The sequence below is a fragment of the Phocoena phocoena genome, chromosome 7 (assembly GCF_963924675.1).
Source record: "Phocoena phocoena chromosome 7, mPhoPho1.1, whole genome shotgun sequence".
In the NCBI taxonomy this organism is placed as follows: domain Eukaryota; kingdom Metazoa; phylum Chordata; class Mammalia; order Artiodactyla; family Phocoenidae; genus Phocoena; species Phocoena phocoena.
Window position 1 is genome coordinate 43,356,575 of NC_089225.1, and position 11,339 is coordinate 43,367,913.

General features: G+C 37.6%; 1 pseudogene; it reads left to right on the forward strand.

Annotated features, from left to right (window-relative positions):
* Nucleotides 1-6,559: 6,559 nt before the first annotated feature.
* LOC136125698 (small ribosomal subunit protein eS6-like) lies at nucleotides 6,560-7,423 on the forward strand (annotated as a pseudogene).
* Nucleotides 7,424-11,339: the final 3,916 nt, after the last annotated feature.

An 11,339-nucleotide genomic window follows, 5' to 3' on the forward strand; every position in this document is an offset into this window, starting at 1 on the left:
CTGTATCTCAAAGCAGTAAGGAAGAGATGGATGTTTTCATAAGTGATGTTGGGATAACTGGGTAGTCATAAGGAAAAAGACGAATTTGGATCTGTTCCAAGAATAAATTTCAAAAAGATCAGATATTTAAATATAAAAATTTGAACCACACAAGTACTAGGAGAAATTATGGGTCAATTCCTCTATAGTTGGAGAGTAGGGAAAACGTTCCTAACAATGGTCAAAACTAGATGCAGTAAAGTGAAATATTGGTAAATCTCAATATGTAAAAATAAAAAGCTTTTGTATTGAGAAAAAGAAAAAAATACTGCAAGTGAAGTATAAAGACAAATGAGAAACTGTGAAAAAAATCTGTAACATATCAGAGAGAATTTAATAACCCTACATATAAAGAGTATCCAAAAATGAATAAAACACCAACACCCTGAGAGAAAAATGGCAAGAGATATGAACAGACATTTCACAGGAAAAGAAATGCAAATGCCCCTTAAATAGAAACATTCTCAACCTTGTTCATAAGAGAAATGCAAATTAAGAATCACTGAGATACTATGTCTCGCCCAACAAATTGGCAAAAATCCAAAAGTTTCACAACACAGCCTGTTAGTGAGGCAGTTGTGGGGAAAAGGAACACTCTCAAATATTCTTTGCTAGAGTGAAAAATAGAAAAACTCCAACGAGAGAGAATTTTACGGTATCTAGCAAAGTTACATATGCATTTATTTTGTGTCTAGCAAATCCCACTTCCAAGAATCTGACCAAAACTGAAAAAATATAAGTATATAAGAAAATATACATTGAAGCACTGTTTCTTATAGCAAAAGTCTGCATGAAAATTAATAGAGAAACCTCACTAAAATGGAGTCTGAAGGCCAAAAGAGGGAGCCCATGTACCAGTCAAGGTCCATACAATGATCCCAATAGGAAAAGACATACCATGCATCTCCAGCTGGAAGTGACACTGTTTTACTTACTACAAATGCCAGCAGAAGGAAGAAAGATCTCTTCTTTGCCTGGCAACAGCTCAGCCAATGAAACTATCACAACTCAGCCAATTAAGAGCCATTATACTTTGAATTCCCAGTTTCCTCCAATGGACTTTTTGTTTATCAACATCTCTCCCAACTTACCCTTCTCCTCTATAAAAAAATTTTCTTTCCTTTTCTTTATTGGACTTGCATGTGATTCACAGAGTCGCATGTCACGAATTGCAATTCTTTGCTGCCCCCCAATAAACCCATTTTCCTGGTAAAATAACTGACCGTTTATTGTTTTAGGTTAACATCTGGAAATAACACAAATGTCCATCATAGGGAAATGGCTGAATTAATTATGGTACACATATACAGTGAAGTACTATGCAATTTTTTAAAAGGAATAAAGAATATATGGAATATAAAGTATTTCACTGTCGGCTCCAGTATTTTGTTAAGTAAAAAAAATCAAAGTAGAGAAAAGCATCTATGGCATGCTACAATTCATCTATATATGTATTTCACTTTTTAAATGAAAAGTCAAAACCTTAAAACACGTGGTTACCTGTAAAAAGGAAAGGAGCAGGGTAGTAAAGATAGAATAGTAGGAAAGGTTCTCATAAAAATGTGATTTTGGAAACAAAATAATTTACATAATTATAAAACAAAAATACATTAAATTTTAAAAGCAATCCCATCTAAATGAAATAAATGAACTTAATTGTATATGGAGTTGGTGGCATAACCATACAGAGAAGAATATTCTAAGTGACTTTAAACACAGTAATTTTTAAAAATCACATACAAACACAATAATTTAACAGTACTTTCCTCATAGGATTTAAACTAAGAAAATGAACTTTAAAGAAGCAACAAAATAGGAACTTAATTTATTATCATTAGCCATAGTTTTGTGGTATTAATTGGTAGTGTTATTGTAATATTATTGTATGCATAGTCTGAGAAAAAGCAAATGGATAATTAAGTTGGTGTTTTTGATGTGGGACAAAAAAGAAACAGATGTAAAATCAATGAGTTACATAAAAATTCTGTGATCGTGAATTTGAACTGGATGTATTAGAATGAACTCATCACATATTTTATATTTAAAAATATATATTTCTTAGTTCTACCCACTGTAAATGCCTAAAAACAGGGACTACTTCAGCAGCAACAAGCACATACTTATGTTTCCAATTATGGACACTAAACATCATTTGCCCCTGAAACAAATTCCTTGAAGCAAAGGTTGATTCTAGGTTTGGGATAGGTAATGGCCAAGATAAGCCTAAAATACCCTATCATACCTTTAAGCATGAAAACTATCAAAGATTATTGGGGTCATATAAAAAGGACTTGAGAGTAAATTTGAAGAACCCAACTTGAAGTGGCTCCCACTGGCCAAAGATGAGACAATTTGAACTTGTTAAGAATAACTACAATGGATTGAAACATAACAAATATATCTTAAGACATGAGTTCATAATGATACTTAAAAAACACATTGTTCACCTTTGAAGAATGCTAGGGAACCAACTCATTACTTTGAAAACTGGTAAATAAAGGAAACAAATTAAGACTTTATTCAACATTTCATATCAAATGTACCTTAGGAAACCTAATTTGAAATTGTGTTTGTATGTACACATATATATGTATGAATGTAGGACTGTATATGTATTATATGTATATATGTATGTATATGTACATACGTATATATACATATATATATCTTAAAATTTGAACATAAGATTTTTTTAAATGAAATGTTATTGGCCTGCACTAACAGTTATTATGATCAAGTGTACAATTTACCTGTGAGTTTCAAGGCAGATAAAACAAAGAGGGAACAGGATACTATTCTTGTCTGATAAATAAGAAAGTAACCAGTTCAATAAGACAAACTTAAAACATTGGAGTAAAATGTCAAAGTTTTGATGTAATCTTATAGCCAATGCATAGACATCATTTGTATGGTCTTATAGCAATCCTCCATAAAAGCCAAGGGCATATGATGAACATGTTAAGTTGATTGCATTAAATCAATTAACAAATCAGTCACATAAGGCTGTGTAGATTATGCATGGGACCACTCCAGGGGCAGCAGTGTGATGAATCCAACTCATACAAGCACATGCTGTCAAAAATTAAATCTTTAGGAATTCTTCAAGCTACTAGTTAAACACAACCATTACCAAAAATAAATATTTTCAAACTTATATTAAAAACAAATAAATACAACTCATCACTTCTTATTTTATTATGCTTTACTATTATCGATGCCCTTGAGGTTATTTATGTCCATTGTAGCATGCAGAAAAAGCTATACAGTGGTGTGCTACTGCCCATCTCTTCCCAACTCTATTACCAGTGACATCACATTGGTAGCTTGAAACAGACCACAGTGGGAATGTTTACAACCTAGAAATCGGCAAATGCTACAAATCAGGGCATAAGCTTAATGTTTTGTTGATAGTCTAGACCAGGGGTTCCCAAGCCCTGGGCCACGAACTGGTATCAGTCCACGGCCCATTGGGAACTGGGCCGCACAGCAGGAGGTGAGCAGTGGGCAAGCGAGCAAATCTTCATCTGTATTTACAGCCACTCCCCATCTCTTGCATTACCACCTGAGCTACACCCCCTGTCAGATCAGTGGTGGCATTAGATTCTCATAGGAGTGCGAACCCTACTGTGAACTGTGCATGTGAGGCATCTAGGCTTCGCGCTCCTTATGAGAATCTAATGCCTGATGATCTGAGGTGGAGCTGAGGTGGTGATGCTGGCGGTGGGGAGTGGCTGCAAACATAGATTATCATCAGCAGAGAGGTTTGACTGCACAGAGACCATAATAAATCAGTTGCTTGCAGACTCATATCAAAACCCTATCAGTGAGTGGCAAGTGACAACAAGCTCAGGGCTCCCACTGATTCTGCATTATGGTGAGTTATATAATTATTTCATTATATATTACAATGTAATAATAATAGAAATAAAGTGTACAATAAATGTAATGTGCTTGAATCATCCTGAAACCATCCCCACCTGCCCCCAGTCTATGGAAAAATTGTCTTCCATGAAACTGGTCCCTGGTGCCAAAAAGGTTGGGGAACCACTGGTCTCGACTTAAGTAATAGAAAAAAGTATTAATCAAATTAAATTTAAAGTGTTACGCTGAAATAAATAATCTTCTAATACTATTTTAAAACTATTAATGAGTTAGTGAGAAGTCACATCATTGATGAAAAAGTAAAGTTTAATTTTCATCTTACTCTTTTACTTAGACAAAAATATCAATGACCATTTATGTTAACACTACATTCTTCAACAATTGCTACAGACAGGGCTATAGAAACAAGAGTTTGATAAAAATCAACCAAAGCATTCTGTAAGAATCAATCGCCTATATGGATTTTACAATACAGTATTGTATATGTTATTATTTGTAAATTATAATTATTTTTATTCCCAGAAAGATTTACTAGCACACCTCTTTTGGGGAGGACCATGATCACTAGCCCTTGAGGAGTGCACAGTCCAACTGAGAAATGTAAATACTCCAAAATATCTGATACAATGTGTTAAATACTCTAATAGAGGTATTCAAAGTGAAATGAGTACACATTAGAAGTGGTTATTTTTTCTGGGTGGAGATGGTGGAAGAAGAATGCATATCCTAATTTGTGAAACAGTCCATCTCATAGTAATAAAGCCTTCTTTGCATTATAGTTTGTCCCAATATATTATTTTTAGCACTAATGTAATAATTTAGCCCTGAAAGACAATTTTAGGCTTTTCAAGCTTCTGATACATGCTGCCATTGGGGCAAGCCATCTGAAATCACAGAAATGGTCTTTTTTAGGGTCATGAAGAAATTTTTTTTTTTTTTTTTTTGCCAAGTAGCTTGCAGGATCTTAGTTCCCTGACTAGAGATTGAACCGGGACCCCAGCAGTGAAAGTGCTGAGTCCTAACCACTGGACTGCCAGAGAATTCCCATGAAAAAATATTTTTATATCATACCTGATTTCAAAAATTCATGACTAACTTCCCTCTTGACAGCCAACCTGTTTCAAGGTGGAAAACAAGAGTTTTCTATTCACCGCTCATTTTTTTTCCACAGCATTTTGAAGAATATATACTCAAGGACCAAAATTCAATCATAGGCACAATTCTCATGATTTCCTTTAAAAACTGAATCAAGATCAAAGTCCATATTGTTTACAGACAATTGTGCTCTGGCAATAATGCACTATGAGAAATAATATTCAAATGTCAACTCTTTAACTAGTGTAGAGATGTTGTTCCTGTTCTCTGCTTGTACTCTGTCAATACTGAATCCAACAAACCTTTTCCAGAAAATTTTTTGGTTCAAAAAATAACCACAAGCCAAAATTTAAAAATTTCTTCCCCTTTAAGCATGGATTTTCAGTGATTAAAAAGAAAAACAAACAAGAAGCTGTCAAGCACTTTTCCCTCATAAACAGTAAAACATCCATGTATGCTCTTTACATAGAAGGTTTCACCCAACTGTAAAGTATGTTAGCATGCACATGTTAAGAGTAGGTAGAGGGCTTCCCTGGTGGTGCAGTGGTTGAGAATCTGCCTGCCAATGCAGGAGACACGGGTTCCAGTCCTGGTCTGGGAAGATCCCACATGCCACGGAGCAACTAGGCCCGTGCGCCACAGCTACTGAACCTGTGCGTCTGGAGCCTGTGCTCCGCAACAAGAGAAGGCCGCGACAGTGAGAGGCCCGTGCACCGCCATGAACAGTGGCCCCTGCTCGTCACAACTAGAGAAAGCCCACGCACAGAAACGAAGACCCAACACAGCCAAAAATAAATAAATAAATTTATATTAAGAAAAGAGTAGGTAGAGTAACTATGCTTTCTTATTACATCATTGATATTACAATGTCCAAAAGTATCACATTAAAGGAATTCTGCCAATAGTTGATCCTGAGTTCTTGCCAGACATAATATTTATTATTTTGCTGCAGGTTTAATAAACTTGGCAACTGTATGGTTTTATATCTACTTTTGCTCTGAGAAGTGCAACACTGAATTAATACTTCCTTAGCTTTAGTGTCTTTTCCACCTATAGAGACAAAAATACTGGAAAGTGTTATTTTGTGCTTATTCTGGGAAGCTTTTACTGTTTTACCAGAATAGTTTACCCAAAAAAAGTCAACATGTTTTGTTTAAAACAGAGTCAATGGCTTCAAAATACCCCAGCCCAGGGAATTCACTGGTGGCAGGGGTTAGGATCCATGCTTCCACTGCAGGGGGCATGGGTTCATCCCTGGTTGGGGAACTAAGATCCCGCTTGCTACACAGATCGTAGCCCAAGTGCATTAAAATTACTTTTTATTACTTCTCTCTCTCCCCCCATATATATATAACCTTTCTCTCTCTTTCCCATTCTTGACTGAAGAGAGGCAATTGGAGAGAGAGAAAAAAAAATTATCCTCTCAAAAAAAAAAAAAATTATCCTCTCAGAGGCAAATCAAATGATAGAAATCACCTGGAAATAAGATACTATAAGTTGAGCTCTTCTTCTTGGCACCTTGGAGGCGGTCGGCTGCTTCAGAATGAGGCTGAACATCTCTCTTCCAGCCACTGGCTGCCAGAAACTCATTGAAGTGGACGATGAATGAAAACTTCGTACCTTTTATGAGAAGCGTATGGCTACAGAAGTTGCTGCTGACGCTCTGGGTGAAGAATGGAAGGGTTATGTGGTCCGAATCAGTGGTGGGAACGACAAACAGGGTTTCCCCATGAAGCAGGGTGTCTTGACCCACGTAGTTTTGATTTGCATTTCTCCAGTGATTAGTGATGTTGAGCATCCTTTCATGTGTTTGCTGGCAATCTGTATATCTTCTTTGGAGAAATGTCTATTTAGGTCTTCCGCCCATTTCTGGACATGGCCGAGTCTGCCTGCTACTGAGTAAGGGGCATTCCTGTTACAGACCAAGGAGGACTGGAGAAAGAAAGCACACATCTGTGTGGGGTTGCATTGTGGATGCCAAATTGAGCGTTCTCAATTTGGTCATCGTAAAAAACGGGGAGAAGGATATTCCGGAACTCGCTGATACTACTGTGCCTCATCACCTGGGGCCCAAAAGAGCTCGCAGAATCCGCAAGCTTTTCAGACTCCCTAAAGAAGATGATGTCCGCCAGTATGGTGTGAAAAAGCCCCTAAAAAAAGAAGGTAAGAAACCTAGGACCAAAACACCCAAGGTGCAGTGTCTTGTTACTCCATGTGTTCTGCAACACAAACGTCGGCGTATTGCTCTGAAGAAACGGCGAACTAAGAATAATAAGAGGCTGCAGAATATGCTAAACTTTTGGCCAAGAGAATGAAGGAGGCCAAAGAAAAACACCAGGAAGAGACTGCGAAGAAACGGAGGCTGTCCTCTCTGAGAGCTTCTACTTCTGAGTCCAGTCAAAAGTGAGATGTTCGGGCTTCCCTGGTGGCGCAGTGGTTGAGAGTCCGCCTGCCGATGCAGGGGACACGGGTTCGTGCCCCGGTCTGGGAGGATCCCACATGCCGCGGAGCGGCTGGGCCCGTGAGCCATGGCCACTGAGCCTGCGCGTCCGGAGCCTGTCCTCCGCAGCGGGAGAGGCCACAACAGTGAGAGGCCCGCGTAACACATAAAAAAAAAAAAAAAAAAAAAAAAAAGTGAGATGTTCTAAGAGTAACAAATAGATAAGATCAGACATCAAAAAAAAAAAAAAAAAAGACAATATAAGTTGAATCTTTAAAAATGTCAAAAAAGAAACTTATGTACTGTGAATTTTTTTGTATGGCCAAAGAATAAGAAGAGACGAGCTTTTGTGGCAGCTTTTTTTTTAAACATCTTTATTGGAGTATAATTGCTTTACAATGGTGTGTTAGTTTCTCCTTTATAACAAAGTGAATCAGCTATACATATACATATATCCCCATATCTCCTCCCTCTTGCGTCTCCCTCCCACCCTCCCTATCCCAGCCCTCTAGGTGGTCACAAAGCACCAGCTGATCTCCCTGCTATGTGGTCGCTTCCCACTAGCTATCTATTTTACATTTGGTAGTGTATATATGTCCATGCCACTCTCTAACTTCATCCCAGCTTACCCTTCCTCCTCCCCATATCCTCAAGTCCATTCTCTATGTCTGTGTCTTTATTCCTGTCCTGCCCCTAGGTTCTTCAGAACCTTTTTTTTTTTTTTTTTAGATTCCATATATATGTGTTAGCATACAGTATTTGTTTTATTCTTTCTGACTTACTTCACTCTGTATAGCAGACTCTAGGTCCATCCACCTCACTACAAATAGCTCAATTTCGTTACTTTTTATGGCTGAGTAATATTCCACTGTATATATGTGCCACATCTTCTTTATCCATTCATCTGTCGATGGACACTTAGGTTGCTTCCATGTCCTGGTTATTGTAAATAGAGCTGCAATGAACATTGTGGTACATGACTCTTTTTGAATTACAGTTTTCTCAGGGTCTATGCCCAGTCGTGGGATTGTTGAGTCATATGGTACTTCTATTTTTAGTTTTTTAAGGAGCCTCCATATTGTTCTCCACAGTGGCTGTATCAATTTACATTCTCACCAACAGTGCAGGAGGGTTCCCTCTTCTCCACACCCTCTCCAGCATTTGTTGTTTGTAGATTTTTTGATGATGACCATTCTTACTGGTGTAAGGTGATACCTCATTGCAGTTTTGATTTGCATTTCTCCAGTGATTAGTGATGTTGAGCATCCTTTCATGTGTCTGTTGGCAATCTGTATATCTTCTTTGGAGAAGTGTCTATGTAGGTCTTCAGCCCATTTTTGGATTGGGTTGTTTGATTTTTTGATATTGAGCTGCATGAGCGGCTTGTAAATTTTGGAGGTTAATCCTCTGTCAGTTGCTTCATTTGCAAATATTTTCTTCCATTCTGAGGGCTGTCTTTTCATCTTGTTTATGGTTTCCTTTGCTGTGCAAAAGCCTCTGTTTCATTAGGTCCCATTTGTTTATTTTTGTTTTAATTTCCATTTCTCTAGGAGGTGGGTCAAAAAGGATCTTGCTGTGATTTATGTCATAGAGTGTTCTGCCTATGTTTTCCTCTAAGAGTTTTATAGTGTCTGGCCTTACATTTAGGTCTCTAATCCATTTTGACTTTATTTTTGTGTATGGTGTTAGGCAGTGTTCTAATTTCATTCTTGTACATGTAGGTGTCCAGTTTTCCCAGCACCACTTATTGAACAGGCTGTCTTTTCTCCATTGTATATTCTTGCCTCCTTTATCAAAATTAGGTGACCATGTGTGCGTGGGTTTATCCCCGGGCTTTCTATCCTGTTCCATTGATCCATATTTCTGTTTTTGTGTGCGGCAGCTTTTATGTGTGGCTTTTGTTGGAGGAATTGGGATCAGTTCTTTGAGATTTTCCTGGCGTTTCACCCTAACTACTTGGGGAGGGAACAAACTTATTCCTATAGGGAGACAGCCATTGGGATATAGACCATTCCCTCAATTCAGTAGTCCTGAAGCCTCTGCTTCTGCCAGGAAATCATCCCTAATCCTCACTTTTCACCTTTCAGACATCTCTTCTCAGCAGCTTTTTCTACTTTCACATAGTAAGAAAAAGAAAAATGTAAGGAGACTCTACACAGTTACTCCCCCTACTATTTCAGTTGTATCAATGATGAATCTCAAGATCATCATTAATCTTGACATTAAGATAAGATTTTGGGGAGAATGGGGCTGGGTGCCATTCCATGCTTTGGCAAATCTTTTTCTTTCCTCAGCTATCATCTTTTGAAATATATGACATTGAGATTCTATCCTGTTTCTTATTTCTGGTTACTGCTGACAAATGTTTTGTTTTCTTTTTTTCTTCTGGTTCTGCTGTTCTTATCTTTTTTTTTTTTTAATTGTTGAAGATCATATCATTAGGTATCAGAGGAGGGAGATTCTGTAGCTTCTTTCTACCATCTTTACACAGGAGTCTTTTTTTTCAGCCACATGCGTGGCTTGCGGGATCTCAGTTCCCCGACCAGGGACTGAACCCAGGCCACTGCAGTGAAAGCCCGGAATCCTAATCACTAGGCCACCAGGGAATTCCCCCTACACAGGAGTCTCTTTTCTTAATTGCAAACATGCTTAATTGAAAAAAAAAGTGTATTTATTTTTAGATAATAATGATACATAATAACAAAGCTTATAATCTAGAAGAATTTTTGTCTTTAAAGCCTAAAATCCTTTAATATATCCTTTAATCACTAGACCATATCATGTATTCTCTTTAATTGTCATTTAATTGTTCCTGAAATACTTATTGAATACCTATTATGTGCCAGATACTATTCTAGGTGCTAAGGATGCAGCAGTGAAAAAAGTAACTGCCTTCATAGGACTTACTTTCTCGTGGGGAGAGACAGGCAATAAACACAAGCAAACACATAGTGCATATCAGGGTCAGCAACCTTCTTCTGTAAATGGCCAAATAGTAAATGCTTTAGGCTTTAGAGGTCTCATGTCTCTATTGCGATTACTCAACTTTGTCATTGTAGTGAAAAACAAGCCATAGGCAACAGATAAAAAAGTGAGCATAGTTCTGTTCCAAGAAAACTTTATATGCAAAAACAGGTGGTAGCTAAGATTTATCCAATGGCCATAGTTTGCACATTCCTGTTATATATAATTTTGACATGTCTTATGGAAAAAAGTAGGGAAAGCAAGATGTACAAGAAGTTCTAGGAAAGGTGAAAAAGGGCCTCCTGATAAGACATCTGAGCACAGACTTTTTAAAAGTGAGGGAATAACGCATGTAGTCTTATGGGGGAAGAGCTTCCCAAGCAGAGGGAACAAGATTTACAAATGTCCTGTGACAGGAGCATGCTTAGTTTGTTCAACAAACAGTAAATAGGCTGATGTGGTCAAGAAGAGCACCAAGAGATAAGGTCAAGAGAGTGCCATATTCTGCAGGGCTTTTGAAGCCATTATACAAAGATGTTGAATTTTTATCCTGAGGAGGAAACCACTGTGTGGTTTTGAGCAACGAAAGGACATGGCCTGACCTAACTTTGAAAAAGTTCTCTCTGGCTTTAGTATTAGAACAGACTGTAGTGAAAAAAGAATGGAAGTTAGACCATGTAGGAGATCGCTAAAAATTCTAAGCAAAGGATGATCATACTAAGGTTAGAACTGATGGTAGTGATTGAAGTAGTAGAAAGTGGTCTGATTCTTTATAAATGTTAAAGGTAGAGGTAAAGGATCTGTTGATGGATTTGATATGTGCTATAAGAGAAAGATTTCTAGTGAATGATGACTCCACAGTTTTTGTCCTCAGGAACTAGAAGGCAAAAGTTAGTGTTTATGTACATAGGGAGACTGC